We start from the raw sequence: 12,253 nt of genomic DNA, 5'->3' as shown, positions 1-12,253 counted from the left end.
TGGGGTTTGGAAATAAAGAATCTCTCATCCATGAAAATGTAAATCCTTCTAAATTTTTAAATATAATCCCAGTAAGTTTCTTAAAACAGGTTTAGAAAAAATAAATAAACTTAAACACTTAAAAAAAATGAGTAAAAGTGACTTTTCCAAGAATTTGATGGCTCTCTATTGTAGTTATCTGCAAAAGGCCTGATTAATTTCACACTGTAGCTCCGGGGAAAATTTTCCCACAAACAAGTGTCCAAAAAAAAAAAGAAAAAAAAGAAAGAAAGAAAGGAGTAAGAAAAAAAATCGCCCCAAAGAAAGAAAGAAAAAAAGTCAACATCAAGTTCAACAACGTGCTGGTGCTCATTAGCATCACAATGCTGTCTGGGAGCACACAAGTCTTCTTAACAAGAGGCTCTGGCGTCAAGTCCCTCCACCTCCCAGCCAAGGGGACATTTTCCCAGGCTCTGCTAACAATCACACAACTGTTTGCTTTATAAACGCCAGCTCTGGGGCCACTCAGCCCGCCTCATCACCGCTCAATGGATGCTCCCGCTAATATGGGATGGAACAGCCTGCTGCCACTCATCACTTCAGGGCTCACTATATTTGAAAGTGTAATTTGAAGTTGTCAACCTCAGAAATTTAGATTATTATTTTAGATTTTTTTTGTAATTACTTACCCATGTTACTATTATTGCTACTACTTATTGGTATTATTATATATGCATACTATATAGAGATTATAATATAGAAAAAAGGACAAGCATCTACATTTTTTATAGCCTAAAGCTTAAAAACATCATAAATCCACTAATAAAACATTCAAAAGTCATACTTACACGCCATCAACTTTGAATAAATCCCGCATCTCCCGGTTCAAGTCCATTCAGTGTTTTTAACGCGAGTTTCTACCATCACCTCTCAAGTGGAACCAAACTATGAGAGCCAGGAGTCCAGGGGAGAAACCCAAAACGTTGCGAGCCTTCACTGACTTCAACTGAGAGTAAACCTGCACAATGAGCTGATCCAACCCACAGAAGTGTTTTTAAAAAAAAGAAGAAGAAAAAAAAAAAGAAATACCGGCTTTGCTTTTGCTTCAGTGAGCCGAGGCCGAGGCGATTCTTGCTCCCAGCATCCCGCATCCCAACATCTCCTCACCAGGCTCGGAGGACAGTGTGCGCGGAGCTGCTGCTGCGTCGCTGGTCCCCTCCCCTCTCTCTCTCTCTCTCTCTCTCTCTCTCTCTCTCTCTCTCTCTCTCTCTCTCTCTCTCTCTCTCTCTCTAACACACACACTCACACACACACCGGCTGCTGTAGACGACGTGTACCGAAACTCAAGCACATTTCGCACCCCTTATGCGTTGACCATTGTGAACTGGTGTCCATTGTTCTGCTTGAATGACGGGTCTCCGTCTTTAGTTGCAGTCAGCATCCTTTTTTTTTCTTTCTTAATAGCAACGTTTGACGGACGTGGTGAGGGACGTGCAGCCTCTGTGTTTGGCTGCACGTCGGTGGAGGAAGGCACCTCTATGGACCACCTCTTTAGGGGGGGACAGCTGCAGCAGAGCCCAAAAAAAATTGGGATTTTGTCGGGTGGAGGGAAAGAACGCACCAAAAAAAAAAAAAAAAAAAAGCTTCAGCTCGACACAGCAGCACGCTGCCTGCCTGGCAGAGGGTGTTCTCACTAATGTGTCATAGAAGATACCTACACCCCTGATCCACGGCACACACCTCCATCCCTCCACACTGTCACCCTCGCACATTGAAGTCCTGATGGCACCGGACAGAGAGTCAGTTTTGGGCAATGAAAGAGAGAGAGAGAGAGACCTCGACTCGTCTCCAAACCTGCACCTTGCTTGACTGAAGCACCTGAGTCAACAAGAAGACCGAGACAGGGCGAGCCGTTCAGCAGGAGAAACGACTGTAACGACGGTTTCAAATATTGTAGTTTTCCACACGTTTCCGCAGGGGAAGAGAAACGATTTTGTGAGAGATGGGCACGATCAAAGTGCGGAACGCAGCAGCGGTGTGTGTGATGCTGTTGCCGCAGCCTCAGCAGCGCCAGGAGAAGCAGATGCTTCCCCGGAGCTCCTGCGGGTCACGTTGCTTTACGTGGTGCGACGTCCCCCCCACCTCCACCACCACTTCGTCTCTGTGCGTAACGGAGCGCACGGTGGACACTCGTGTGCCAAATGTGAACCATTAGAGAGATTAAAAACTACCGGATTAAGTCTTTAAAAGACATAACTACGTATTGCGAATGCAGAGAGGTGAGAGTCAACGCTGCATGCAACAAAACCACTCTTTGAAATGAACGTAATTCTTTGCGTGCTGACGTCAGGCGCCGGGATAGGTTATTCCTAATGTGTTATCCAATGTGCGCGCGTGTGGGATCTACGACAGAGGCTCGTTCATGTCATGGGGTCTGAACAAGTCTACTTTACTGACCCTGCTACTGCTGCAAAATAAGGCACATCTTGAAGTTGTCCCATTGTTTTTGAGAAGAAATTATTCTCTCTGTGAAATGCAATAAAAAAATTCAGTGTGTGTGTGTGTGTGTGTGTGTCCAGGTGCAAATTGAATGAAGACTGGACCACGATAAGGAACAACAGTCTTTATCCATCCAAGATCAAATAATTTGTCTTTGTTTCATATTCATTAATTCAACATGTTATTGTGGTCTAAGAATTGATTATTATAACTATAATTATTATTATTACAATGCAATAATATTAGGTACAGTCTTTACGGGCCTGACATGTGGGGTTAAATTAAGGATGTATTTTCTGTGAAGGTTCTCAGTCGTCCAGGTCATCTTTCTTAGAGAACATCTGGCGCAACTGGACTTGGTTGGTAGATTCACGATGGGCGTTTTATTCCCAAGTGAAGTGGATTTAGTTTCAAAGGAGGATTTGAAATACTTAAATCCAAATTAATATTGGTGACCACTGACAAGTGTGAGCTGGGGTCAACTGGACTTGGCTGTAGATGCATCAAGACGTTTCATCTCTCATCCAAGAGATTGTCTTCACAGATCCTCAACTAAATCCAGTTGCACCAGATTCAACCCATCTCTAGAGGAGAATATATTTTCTCTCTCATGGATTTTATGACTTCACCTACAAAATAACACCCCAGAAATTTGATAGAAATTATTTTTAGCATCGTTAGACTTTCACATATATCCTTTATTTTCATTTATTCATATTTAATTGAAGTCAATTTTAATGAGTCGTCTTCTAAATGCATCAACACGATCAAAGTGAGGTCCTGTCATACAAGAGAATCATTTTTTACCTCCTCATGAATGAACGGTGTCCTGCTGCGCACCTTATAAAGCCTCCACACTCACACAGCTTTCAGAAGGTGGGGGTTATTAGCAGGGTCATTTGTAAAAAAAACATTGCACAGATCACATCGTGAGAGAAAACATATTCCCGTGTCCTCTGGAAACTCCACACACATCGCAGGTCACGGCACAGACAGTAAAGGTTCACCTCAGTGAACATCATCACGACCTATAAGAGCCAAACAGCGACACCTATTGGCTCGAAGAGCAACACTGCAGCTCAGGCCTGCGTAAAAGGTGTGACTGGCCTAAATTCACAACACACACTGAAAACGCCATAAAAACGGATTATAAGCTCATAGCGGCAATATTAGAGAAATAAAACCTTTAAATTGACGCAGATGAATAAATGAATAAGTGTCGAACTCTGTGGATAAACTGGTGGTGAGTGTGATGGAGGAGGCGGAGGCCTCTTCTAAGATTCTCTTAATTTATTCAAACTTAAAATTGTAAAATTATAAAAGACTAACGAGTTTAAATGTAACGAGGATGATGCATCTTTGATCATTGTTGGGGTCTCTATAGGAGTGGATGATACCGCAGAATGAGCGTGTAGGCCTACAGGATGATGCAGAACAGAAGAAATGAGTCTATAATCGTCTAACTTTGACGGTTCACCTTTGAAATAATGTCGGACTTATAAAACTAGATCGATTAGAGTCGAAAACAGTGTCACCTGCAAGCCTACACTGTTCAAAGAAGAGCTGATCATCAGTGGTAGTCTGTCTTACAGCTGCACAGTTAAGTGTAATCATTCATGGGATCTTTTAGTTTTTATTCAAGAAATAAAAAAATAATAATAATAATAATGGAGAAATCGTTGTTGTGTCTTTTATTTGTGTGTTTTTATGGCTCCAGCAGGAGAGTGTTTCTACTGACGATGAGAAGCAAATAAAGGAGCAGAAGCTGAATCAATTCCTCAAAAGCTCCAAAAAACTGAATCAAATCTCGTAATCAATCAAATATTTACTTAGATTTTATGTCTGAGTTTAAAACTGAAATGATTGATATGATTCTAGAAAAAAATCCTGTAGTTTGATTCAGAGTTACTGAAAAAAAAAGTGCCCTTCTAATCTAAATAATATTTGGTTTATTTGGCCTCTTGATATATAATTTTATATTTGTGTACAGTGGATTATTAATAGCTTTATTTCTTAAATAGATATCATCGTTATGGTATAAGGAGGTATAAGCCGAATGATTCAACAGAAATAGTATTTTTGCAGCACCAGACAAAAATATAACCCAGTCCTGCCTTAAAGCTCATCGGACATTTTATTTATACAAATAATGTTCTGGAAATACGTTGTTTTGTATAAAACACATTAAAAAGGTAAGATTTAAAGAATATTTCTGGTGTTTAATAGCAAAAAAACGTAAATACTGTACACGGTGGCCACTAAACGATGGAGACTAATTCTGTGTTCCTGAATTACGTTTCTGTTTTGTTTATTATGCTTTTATTCTATAAAGCTACAAATGGACTGCTCACCTGCTCTTAAAAGACATTTTAAAATGTCTTTATTTAATAAATTAATGCAATTATTTATTCAGTTATCATTATTATTATTATTAAGCACTACTTTCAGGAATAATGATTGGTGACTTTTTTTCTAATTGATGTGACAAAATATATATTTTACAGATTTCTGTGGTTTTAAATTTCTAAATGAACTCATTATCTGGGATGTAGCCTGGTAAATCATTTCAATATAGTAATAATAATAATAATAATACATCTCACACATAATTCACACCTTTTCATGTATTTAAATATATAAGTTGACACACACACACACCACCCAGGTGAAAAGTTTCAGTAATCCTCCCAATCCAAACTGTTTCCTCTCGCCTCTTAAGTTCATTCATTTCTGTCAGATTTGTATTTGTAGCTGTTATGTCATCATGCATGACCACACCGAGCCCTGTTGGGTTCAATTGTTAATAACTGACCAATTGAAGTGGACACCTCTGGGAATTGTAATGGCCGCTCTTCAAAGGGGCTTGACCTGACACAGGGACATGAAGGCGTCAGAGGTCATACATGAAGACCAACAAGGAGCAAATATTTGTTCTAACCCTCCTGTCACGAGACCAAATTAGCACCTAATAGCAGTTTGCTGATATAAGTTATTGTTCTGTGATGATGGAGGTTCTTTTGACTCTCAGGCGAGGTGATTTAAACGCTTAAATCCAAATTAATAAAACATTTATAAACTATTAGTGAACAGACATGCAAGAAGTAAATAGACACCTTTATTCAAATTCAAATTAAAGGTGTCTATTTACTGTTTGCATGTCTGTGTATAATCTTACAGTATTGTTTCTGGATTTAATCCTTGTGAAGAATGTTTCAAAGTATATTTTTGTCTTTTACCAGCCATGATTTGTACTGAATCTGAAGAAGAAGACGTCTTTACTAAAACTCTCCAAGCTCTCTTAAAACAATTTTGAATTTCTTGGTTGTATTTATGCTGGAACAGCGTTATAGATCTGCTGATAAGTGTCCTCTTGGTTTTCTAAGTCACAGAGAGCTGCTTCGTGCTACAGACATTATGGGAGCATTTTTCAAGGAGCCTCTCAAAAATGGAAATAAATATTATAACAAATGCATTTTTTTTTCACATTACATAACACACAATAGTCATTTTGCTCTCTGCTATAAACCACAAAAACAATGACAGAGTCAGTTAGACTGTCAAACAGGTGAGCAAGGAGAATCTAACACTGATGCTCAGCGTGTCAGCAACTCTTTAAGAAGCTCTTAACAGCCTGCAGCATTATGCTGACATGAAACACAGTAGGTGAAGTTTCCTGTACTGAAGAGGCACTCAGCAGAAATGCTGGATTGGCCCCTAATGGATCAGCACTAGTAGGGAATCAGAATAAAATCAGACACCTCAAGACTCATGAGGCACATTAGAGATGCTGTGAGCACATTTCTCACACGTTCAGGTCATTTTACAGCTGGAAGGAGATAAACATGCAGGTGTCATGTGCCCATCATGACTCAAGTAACATCTCATGAGCAGAAAAGAAATTTACACAGAGAGAGAGAGAAAAAAAATCACAGTTATATCTGTAGATTAATTTGTGTTTAAAATTAAAAGTGGAAATAAATTTCAAACTCATCAACTTACTTTGCAGCTGCTTCTTCTTCCTCTCCTCCTCCAGGTGCTCAGTGAGGGAGAGATGTTGGCTCATTCCCCGCCATGTGAAAACAGACTGGTGTCCTCGCTGCTTTGCTGGTTTAATTGGGAACAGGCTGAAGTTTATGCTAATGAGCGCTGACATCAGTCTTAACAGCCTCCACTCCATAAAGGAGAGGAGCAAAGGGCCAAAGTCGCGCCTCTTTTCCCAGGCAATTCCGCCGGTCAAGTTCAAGCGCAAGCGCCGGTGCTCGCACGATTGTCATTCAAGACACGTTAATGCACGGAGCGAATTCAACTTTGGGGGAGGCGAGAGGCACTGTGAACACACTCAGCTTAAAACGTGAAGACGCTTATCGATTATAACAATTTCAATTTATCAATGGTGAGTTTATAACACACACACAGAGAGAGAGAGAGGCAGTTTCTCCCCCAAAAAACAGAGCAGCTTTGACTTTTATATAAATACATAAAAACGGCCCTTTATTCGTTTTATAACTTCACAATTATTTATAGAATATCCATTTTTTTATTAGTATTTTGTAGTAAAATCCTCTCCTGTGTGGCTAGATTGACAAAATATGAAGAGCTTCTTCTTCTCATGAAGGATGAGGATGACAAGGTGAGTCCAGGTAAAAGCCATTATTCCATACATGTCATATATATACTCTATATCACCCACAGAGGAGGAAAAATAAAAGAGTTTCACGTTTTAAGATCATAAAGTTAATGTTTGTGTAAAAGGGGCTGCAGGTAAAAGTCAGAAATATATTTAATATCTGGCTCATTTTGTGTAAATGAACGTTTGTACAAACATATGTTCATTTGACGGAGAGCTAAAAAAAAAAGAAAAAAAAAGTGTAAGTACAAAATTACACTTGCATGTACATCACCCATCTGTGCATGCTGCCTGCTGGATCATCCATGGGATCATCTAATGCTGCAAACACTCACTGAAATTGAATTAGCAGCATACATTTGCGTAATTACAGCACAAGAGTGCAACGATTCATGTCGTCCAAATCCAGAATGTGTGTGAGCACAAGCCAAAGTAACAGCTTAACACATGGCAGCAGAATCGGGCCGTGCTAATTCTCTCCTGTTTGAATCCGGAGCCAGATACAGTCAGTCATTATGCAGATATCAAGCCTATAAGCAGATTTGTGTGTATGTTCTGTGATGCAGAGGGAGGACTGTATATCTGCAGCCGTGCGTACACACAAGATGGCTTTTAATATCTCCAGAAATGTTCCTGTTGTGGGGTCACTTATTGTTTCGACCAGCCTTCTTCACTGAAGACATTTGAATGTGTCACAGTAGGTAAACCAAATGAACGATGGCTGAATTAGTTGCTTCATTTCTGGTGTTGGCTCAACGTCACACTCAGGAACAAGTCTTCTTCTTCTTACTATATGACAAATATGCTCTGACAAAAAAGGTCAAATTCTTGAGGCTTTACAGTACAAACTTGAACACACTCACATTAAAAATCATATTATTTTTGAGGGGATGTCACATATTTGTTTGCAAACCACACACGCTACATGTCACCACGTCTGACACCATGACATTGGGTTTGATTGTATGCAGCACAGGCGGTAACGAGTGATCAGGAGGAAGGATAGTGCGCGTTACACTGTGAATCACCTTTACTGGCTCTTTTTCCATCCTCCTCGTGATGTACTGTACGTCTGGTAATTAACAGTCATGGGTCTCACTCCTCTTTTAAATAAATCCCTGTGGCAAAGCAGATCTGGGTCCCACCGCCACCTCTCACTGCAGAGGAGGCAGCAGCAGTTAGGAAAGAAACAAAAAGGGAAAAGAGCGGGGAAAATGAAGGGAGACGGGGATGGGATAAAAAAACAAAAAAACAAAAAAAAAAACAACAACCCACACCCACAGTTGTGGTGATGGTGGTGATGGTGGGAGTTTCCTTTGACGGGGCACCATTGCAACATTTGCATATATTCAAATCAGACGATGAATACCATGCATGGGAGCAAACAAAGACAAGCCAATGGGAGGGCTGCATCCCTGCTGCGGGCTCAGAAGCAGCCGCCGGTATCCCAGCAGCTCCCTGGGAGAGACACAGGGAAAGTGGTGTGGGAACCGAGAGGCCCCCCGAGCTGAGCAGAGGGAGGGGAGCCACTTGTAGCCCGTGGTGAATTAGCATTTTATTTGTGTCCATTTTCCTCAGTAATTTCTGGCCCCGCCACTTCAGCCACAGATGGCTAACATGGCAGAGGGATTAGCATTTGTGTCAAAGATGATGATTATGGAAGTGTTTTTCCACCCAGACAGAGACATTTCTTCTCACAGTGTGACTGACGTTTTAATGTGCGAGATGTTACAGAATATCTGACTTATTTCTGTGGATTTTTGCCGCAAATGTTGGTTTTTAACAACATGGTATGGCAACAGATGAATCAACACAATGCTGTAGTTCACCCGTCCATACACCCAGTGTGTGTTTGATCTTCAGCAGCAGCAAAAAAAAACAAACAGAGAAATGTATTCTTTAAAAGGTAAAATGCAAAAGTGACAGTAATTAAAATGTGATCTCACAAACTAATTGCCTCGGGGCATAGGGCTGGAGTTGCATCAACGAGACTCATCAAACAAGCACACAGAGTTTGATCTGAACAACTAATTTTGTGTGATTTATGTTTACAGATGCCGACCCGTTGGTGCATAAACGCCCGCCAGAGATACTGTTGCCTCATCGCACAAAGCTCCATTTGATCAGAATTCACAGCTCTCATTGAAATGTCATGCTCTCGCGCCCAAATTCACGGGGCAAAGGATCAGACACATCTTTTAGCAGAAGGGGTGCCACCAATTAGCAGAAAAGTGGGAATTCAATCAACTTTGGCAGACCACCCAAATAACACGAACGTGCACGCTAAACACAGATTTGAATGGGGAAAGATCTTTTGGAGGGCATGCTGTTGGAAACACTGCGCTCTGTTGGAGGCATACGGGCCTCTGCTTTACAGAGGATGAGCTGACATTATCATGCATGTACAGGCCAGTGTGTGTGTGTGTGTGTGTGTGTGTGGACAATGATTCTCATCCTGAGTGACCAAGCATACCACACATGGAGAAGGCATCAGTGCACCCAGAGCTGTCGCCCTCCTACCACACTATTCCCCGAATGCCTTGTGGTTTATAATAATCAGAGGCTCGGTGATCATACAACATAATACAGCAACAAATTACAATGATATCAACTTTGTCTACTGGTTTGATGATAACCACGGTGGTATTATAGAGTATCTCCTTATTTTTATCCATCTAAATGGAAAAATAATACTTTCATTCATGATTACATCGAAACGTTCCCTTCTCCCCGCTCCCTGGTGTGTTTTAATGCCGAAGTAGAGAACAAGCTGAGGAGCATATCTGAGACTTTAAGCTTCGCCATTTGCATAATGTTTGTTTCCGTCCAATGAAATGTTAAGATACACGGTGGTGGAAGCATGAAACACAGAGATTATCATTAGGAGGATCTCCCAGGGTTCAGGGGTATTGAAGAAGAACAAGAAACTAAGACGGATACAGTTTTACATTTTAATTAGAGATGAGGGGAGTGAGCATGTTGGTGAAATTAAAACTGCTCTACTGGATACTTCACAGTTTCATTTTTTTATTTCAAAGTGTCTAGTATGTCTAAGAACACCTGTCTGCTCAGTATTTCCAGACAAACAGCAATATTATGTCAAAATGATCCGCTTTAATAATATTTTATATATCATTATATTTTTTCAGTTAGTGTCTATGAGCCAAAGAAAGCACTGGCTGCTATGATGCCTTCACAAACATTAGAAATGCTGCTTATTATGATAGATACGGACGCTGAGGACCAGTACGCTTTTAGATGTCACTGTTTGTTCAATTGTTGGACGTTTAAACAATTTTAATAAAGATATTCAACTCAAAGGCGTAGGTTTGTTTTCATAAGTGGGTTTATGTGAATGCTGCTTCCTGTGTTTATATTCATATCAGTCTAATAAACATTATAATTTCCAAAAATTAGAATAAAGGCAGTAGAATTAACACATTAATGTGTCTTTACTACAAACAAAACAAAGACTATACTGCATTATATTTAAAAGATGTTCAATAGGAGAATAATGACTTTAAACAAATTTATGGTTTAAAATGTGCAGAGGGGGTTAAGGAGTTTTTACAACCCCGAGAGTTGCCTGCAGTCCTCCTTGTGCTGCGGTTGCCTGAGAGGTGAAATACGGGGCAACTTAAGTCTTCAAAGCTTTCGCTGCTGCTAACTGCAGCGAGTGCAGGAATAGCAAACTATGCATACAGCATACAGTATTCATATATCTCTTCTTTCATCTTAAAACTGGCGGCTGTACAGTTACAGTTAATACTGTTTAGAGAGATCTCAGTGGGTAAGTCAAACTAAGAGTGGACACGTCCCCTTCATTCCTTGGTTAAACTTAAATGTGCTTTTATTGTGCCGCTTTGTGAAAGTGTAAAAATGTGCTAATGTTTACAATTCAAAGCCCGTCAGATAGACACAAATGTGTTTATAATAGTGTTAGCAGTAGAAAAACTATTTTTTATTTTTTTACTATTACTATTAGTCTTTTCTCAGCAGCCATTTTGACATGAAACAGGTAAACACAGGTGTTTGCATTGAGACTAATTAAGGTCCTGTTCCATTCAGGTTAAACAAAGTCTGAGTGCTGCTGTTTCCAGTGACATGTCGGGTCACTGGAAAGTCTAAAGTTGCACTAAATGGAACCTTAATTAGTATCATTGGAAACACCTGAGTTAACCCTACAGTTTCATATCAAAATGGCTGCTGTGAAAAAAGATCTATTGGACACATCCAAAAGATTAACATTGTTCATTTTGACACAAAGGTGTTAATAGATACACACACACACATATATCTTTTAAATATGTATATAGTTATTTTCCTTATGTTTTATGTTTCTTAAGTTTTATGTTCATGTCTGCGCCTTACCTGGCGTGTTCTTTGTTAAACTGTATGTCCACACCTGTATGTACAATTGAGAGCACAGTGAACAGTAGTATCAGGACTAGAAATAATTACTGGGGCCTGTATTGTTTAGTATTAGTACTGTTGTTTTCTCTTTCTGCCTTTTAAAAATATAACGTCAACAAATAAGTCAACACATTTTTTTTTTTTGCAGTAAAACGAGTCAAAGAATCAATTAAAGGAAAAATAAAAGTTTAACAACCTGCTGTGTAGTTTAACGTCTTTATGTTAAATCGTGTTTTCAATGTAAACGTGTAGTTTAACGTCTTTATGTTAAATCGTGTTTTCAATGTAAACTCAGCCTATATAAGTTTGTAACTAACGTTAAATTAACGTAAGATCTGGTCTTAATTTTTCTTCTTATTTGTTTCGTTGTTGTAGTTTTATGCTTTTTTCCTTTTACTTCTTCTAATCTCTAGTTTTTTTTAATGCAAATGCTCTTTTACCTTAAGAACTGTTAGTTGTTGTTTATTTCTGTTTTTTTTTTTATCTTTGCTCTGTGAAGCAAACAACTCTGTATAAAAAGGTGCTATATAAATAAATAAAGTTGAAGTTAAACTTGGCCGATATGAGTTTGTATTTAACGTGAAATAGACAAAAACAATAAAACATATTTCAGTGATGTTAAACTTTACGTCTCGTGTCCATGAAGCAGCCGCGGCGGCGTCTGTCGTTGTTGTTGTTGCTTTTGGAAGTTTCCAAATTTACAGAGCTTTTCGAGCTGCACCTGAAGGCAGCAGG

At 39.5% G+C, this 12,253-nt stretch overlaps 1 long non-coding RNA gene across 2 annotated transcripts in view; it reads right to left on the bottom strand.

Annotated features, from left to right (window-relative positions):
• Nucleotides 1-1,061, bottom strand: part of LOC109137339 (uncharacterized) — a 36,794-nt gene extending 35,733 nt beyond the window's left edge. For both annotated transcript variants that reach the window (XR_002041633.2, XR_002041634.2), the window contains exon 1: nucleotides 828-1,061. This is a non-coding gene — a long non-coding RNA (uncharacterized LOC109137339). The remainder of the gene's footprint in view (nucleotides 1-827) is intronic.
• Nucleotides 1,062-12,253: the final 11,192 nt, after the last annotated feature.

This window comes from Larimichthys crocea, chromosome XVII (genome assembly GCF_000972845.2).
Source record: "Larimichthys crocea isolate SSNF chromosome XVII, L_crocea_2.0, whole genome shotgun sequence".
Classification (NCBI taxonomy): domain Eukaryota; kingdom Metazoa; phylum Chordata; class Actinopteri; family Sciaenidae; genus Larimichthys; species Larimichthys crocea.
The sequence above is the reverse complement of the archived record's forward strand: the minus strand, read 5'-3'. Positions and strand labels throughout refer to the sequence as shown.